Raw genomic sequence first — 5,596 nt, forward strand, 5'->3', positions numbered from 1 at the left:
AAAAAAAAAAAAAAAGCAAGAAAATGTTACAAAACAGGATGATAATAAATTTTATACAAACTTATTAGATGTTAAAATGGCAAAGATTAAAGACACAGTTTCTCAGAACTCWAGGAAGTTACTTCTTGAAACAGCACATAATTAAAAGAAGACTATTCTGAGAAATGAGTGTCACCTTGGAAGACACAAGACAGCCTTAAATCAATGAGCTCAGCTTGATARACTGGACACCCTTATTAAAACAGTTAAGACATATTTTTAGACTTCATTCACAATAAGCAGAAAGAAGTCAAGGATTAAGAATATCCAAACTAATATGCAAAGTGGTCACAAAATAATGGTTAAATTCATCTAACAAGAGATAAGATACATAAAAAATGTCACAACATTAACCTTTGGACAAAGGCCTTCAATAGAATGCACGTTAGTCAAAAAGTGGCATTTGTGCTTCTTCCAAAACCAAGAATAATTCCATTGATGAATGCACATATGGGGCAGGGGAGGAGATAAACAAGGAAGGAAAGCTGCAAACCAGTGGAGTGAAATGAAAGGATTTGGGATGCTACTTGAGCTAAGCAGGGAATTGTCATAATCTGAAAAGGTGGCTTTCAGGAAATGAGGGAAATTATCAGAGACTGTAATAGCAAAGAGGTAAAAAGGAAAAAAAAAAAAGTCGGTAGCAAAGGTAACTGCTAAAAAGCATACAGTTAAAAATACAAAAACAAATTAAAATAGCCCCCTTAAATATATCACAAACAAGAAACTTTTAGGAGTTACTATGTCTTCTGGGAACTTCAGAGAATAAAGACAGCAATTAAGGAGGAGAAGGACGTTGCTARGAACACAGAAGATTTATTTGCATCAGTCTTCATAATAGAGGATGTTAGGGAGATATCTACTCTTGGGTAATAAAAATCAGGTACTATCAGATGAAGAGGTGCTGGAACAAATCAATCATCTGAAAAGCAGGAAGCCACCAAGACTGAAAATCCTGAACAAGTAGTTGAGCTGTGCAATCTCTAATTGAAAAACAACTCCTTCACTAGAAGGTTAGGGAATAGCAAATGTTTCACATATATTATATAAGGAGTTTAAGATGATTCAGGGAATCAAAGATTCATAAGTCTTACATCTTTACCTGGCAAATTAAAAATACAAAAACAAAATACTCACAAGGCCATGAGATGATAGATCTGTGCAAAGGGAGATGATACCTCACTCATCTGCTGTAATGTTTTCAACAAATCAGTAAACTACTGAAGTGGTCAAAGGAGAACTAACAGACATAATTTAAACTTGCTTGACAAAGTTTCTCACAGGAGACTGATAAAAAGAATAGATCTGGAGTGCAAACTGAAGACCTCTGTTCAATGTAGCAGCTCTCAGAAGAAGCAAAATATTAAAATGAATCAAGAAGAGGTAACAGAGAAAAACAATGTTATAAAAATCAGAGCTACAGCCTGATCTGAAAGSCTGTGTGCAGTACTGAATCGTACTTCTTAGAAAGATATCAGAAACCTAGGGGGTGTTTGAGAGAAAACTGACAAGAATTATAGAAACAGAATTTTGTGGAAACAGATYGGAATATCTTAAAAAGATATTAAACACAGGCATAGCAAAAATACGTGACATAATTGCTAGAGGTAAGCCAGAATCTCACTTCTCCCTGACTTAATACAAGAATATGGTGGCACATAATGAAATCAAAAGGCAACAAATTTAACAGAACATCTGTTTTCACTTAGTATTCACTTAGCATACTGGACACTAGGTCAGATTTTCTTCAAGTCAGATTGTCAAAAACAGTTGTATTCTGGGTTTTCTGCACCTTCCTCAGGAGTGTTCAAGAGTCACCATCTGTGGTAGGATGCTGTACAGGCCATGCATGTGATTCAGATCCCTCCTGCCCATGCTCTTAGTGTCACCTGTGGCAYGAATGTCACTGCTTCCAGCCCACTCATTGGATTTGTACGATTGAATGACAACATCACTCAAAGCTAGTAGCAGAATTTAAAAGTACTTGTTAAAATCTTGATGAAGAAGCCATACAAAGAATGAATACAAACAAGGAAGCAAACCACTGACTTTTTCAACTTGAAAAGTGTCAACCAACAAAAGGTTTGATTGAATTTGGAAAGTGACTTTTTTTTTCTCATGAAAAATCAATTCCTTAAAAGAAAAACAGTATTTTTGCTGAAATATTTGTTTCAAAATATAACTTTTATTCACCCATGCCCCCCAGCTRTGCTATATATTCTTGAGCACCATCTACTGGTGTTGCATTATTAATTAGATATTTATGAATACATTAATAACTTCTCTAATAAAGTTCATTAGAATSATATAATCTTTCAAAGTATATTTAAAACTGAGAAGGGAGAACATAGTATATTATTTATTAAATTAATCCTTCCTCTTAATAACAGAGAGAAAACAAATACTGGTGAAATTCAATTAGAATCAGAAATTAATAGAGAAATGCACTCCTTCTTAATGGTTTGTAACATCATGGAYCAGAAAACATGTTCAAGTTCATGAAATGATTTCCAATTTACACTTGTTCTCAACCTGTTTTCTTCTTCATATCTAGGTATCTATTGAATTTTGTAATACCTGTAATATGGCCAGCATCTTCCATTTTATTTCTTTGCTTCACACTAAATTAWAAACATTTCTCTTGAAATGGTCACACCAGCTTTGAATTTAACATTTTCCCTGATGTGGAGCAGGAAAATACAGTTTGGTGTTCTGCAGAAGAATAAGTAATGCAGAGTAGAAAGTCTATTTTTGCCAAAGGGGATTTGGAAGGGCCTTGCATACATGAGAAAAGTGGAATGTGAGAACCAGACCTGTGCCACTTTTCTATAACCCAAGAGCCTCAGTGAAACTCTCCTTCAACTCTTACCTGTAAGCTGAGTCTGTAACAACATTTTCCTTTCTTGTGGACATAGAAGGACATATCTAAGTATAAATGTGGAGCCAGTTAAACATCACGATGATGATGATGATGATGATGATGATGATGATGATGATGATGATGATGATGATGATGATAAGAATAAAGTCTTTGCTGAAAACAATTTTAAGGACTTTTTTTTTTTTTTAATGTGTGCCTTCAGTATTGGAGATAGACTTTCTAATTTGCTCAAAGGAGTGACACTGCAGGCTGCAACAGTGACCTTTACTTGAAAAGAGCCCCTAAAGGTGACTGGTGATTGAGTGAGTCCATTCTCCAAAGCCACTTGCTTTAAATTGTGGCCTTCCTTTAACAGTTTGCACCAAAACTGTCAGTGATAATTCCAACTCCAATTAGATTGAATTTTGTGCTGTGTTTCCTAAAATCTAGACTGAAATAATCTAGCTCCTGCACCAAGATATCAAAGATATCAAAGTGCTTCTGCAGATTTGGGAGAAATAAAGCAACTAAACAGGCCCTTTAATATATTCCATCCAACATATTAAATTGAGTAAGCCTCATTTTTTTCATTAATACAGAAATTACTTAAAAATATTACTTTCCYCCCTCTTCCCTAGTTTGGATCAAGCCCAACCTTGATGAAACAATTGCATTGAGTCTAGAAAGCAGCACTATAAATTTAGCATTCACTATRTTGTGCCTATCCCTACAACACTACTACAGAGTGACATAACACTTCTTTGAGTGCCTTGATACTTCCTTCGTAGTACAGATGGCACCACGTGTACCATCCAGGGCTGACAGCCCTCCCATGAAACACTGTGGGATTGCATTAATACATTATTCCTAGGTTTTAACAGAGGTGCTCAAACAAGATTGATCTACTCAGTATTTCCAAATTATGTGCATAGGTTTGCTTTACATCTGTCCTTCAGACTGTAGCTTAGGAATAAATGTACGTACAAAACAGAACAGTACCATTCCAAACACGAGCGATCTGCATGCCCAAATTAAACAAACATACCTTCACATTTCTACTTATTTATATTTTGCAGACTTAAACATATCCTGACTCTCACTTCTGGACTATCAAAATACCATGTGTTTTTTTTAAATCTCAAATGCTGCATGACACCTGGCAAATTAAATAATTTCTCAAATTGGCCTCAAATCAAGTAGAGAGACACCTGCAAGTGGATCATAGATATTTGTGTGCTTAGAAAAATAGTATAGCTTATTTTAGCTCTAGTCATTAAAATCTCTATTGTTCAAGTCTAACTGCAGCAAATCCTAAATCTTCAGAGTGCTCTGCACTGCCATTCCATCCCATCCCATCCCATCCCATCCCATCCCATCCCATCCCATCCCATCCCATCCCATCCCATCCCATCCCATCCCATCCCATCCCATCCCATCCCATCCCATCCCATCCCATCCCATCCCATCCCATCCCATCCCATCCCATCCCATCCCATCCCATCCCTCTGCTCCTCAGCTGTCATAGTTAACTTAACCATGACTTGCATCCTTTCATTCACTTTCTAGACAAGAGGTTAAGGAGTTTTCCCTCCCAGATTCCTCTCCTGCATTGCCATGTCTTCACAAAATTGAAAAGTTCAAGTTAATCACTGGTTGGAATACACAGGAGATGTCTAAAGACAACTGCTTATAATACACTGTGTATTCATAATTTTTTCATTTCCACTCACAATTAAAGGAGCTACAAGTTGCCAGTGCCATAGAAAACAGGTTAAAGAATTCATTTGAGTMGTTTTCTTTCTGACTCACCTTATAGTTCTTCATTTAATATAAAGCAGGTGGAAAGGTTATTTAAATACTGCATTGTATGTACACCTTTGATCTGTTCTGCTCTCATCACCCTGCCAATAAACCAAGCTTCCCTTAAAGTGTTTTAAGCAACATGGTGATCACCCACAGATACTATGGAATGCCACCAAATGTGAAAGAATATGATTATCTCTGTCAGTAACAGCTCAGTTTTCATTGCATTACATTTACTGGGCACAGACCTTGCACATCTCTCACATTTTCCTTGGTTTGGGTAGGTATTTTTTGGTTTATTTTGACAACAGGGATATAAAGTATTTATGAGTGTAAAAGCTAGCAGGGACGTGGTTTACAGCTTATACCTACAGAAAATACAGTAAAAACCTATACCCATGTTTTGGTTTAATTTGATCAAAAGCGGTTTGTGACCAGCAATACCTCAGATCAGAATTTGTGCAGTGTGTAATTGTAATCATAAAAGCTCTATATTACTGGAATTCAAACCTTGCAGGGGCTTGAATAGGGTTGCAGGGGAGAAAACCATTTCCTTTAAGGGCTGATTGGTTTGGATGTAGTCCAGAAWTTTAACTTTCAGAGTTGGAGGTCGCTTTCAAAAACAGACAGSCACGTTTCATATGAACTTTGAAGGTGTGGAGGAGCTGTACTGCCCCACGACCTCAGCAGGGCCTTGTGCTCTCTGCAAAATGGCAGCAGTGGGAGCGCACGGCAGCCAGGCTGAGAGAAACTGACTGACAGCAGCATTTATTAAAATGTCATCTCCTAATTTTCACGCCGGATATCTGTTGTCGTGCAGACTGCCCCGATATCTCACGCCAGTGGGAAGAGCCAGAGGACAACCCGACCCGCCCTGGGGAGCAGGAGGGACACAGT

The sequence above is a fragment of the Malurus melanocephalus genome, unplaced genomic scaffold (assembly GCF_030028575.1).
Source record: "Malurus melanocephalus ecotype Western Australia unplaced genomic scaffold, MMel_1.1 scaffold_4, whole genome shotgun sequence".
Lineage (NCBI taxonomy): Eukaryota > Metazoa > Chordata > Aves > Passeriformes > Maluridae > Malurus > Malurus melanocephalus.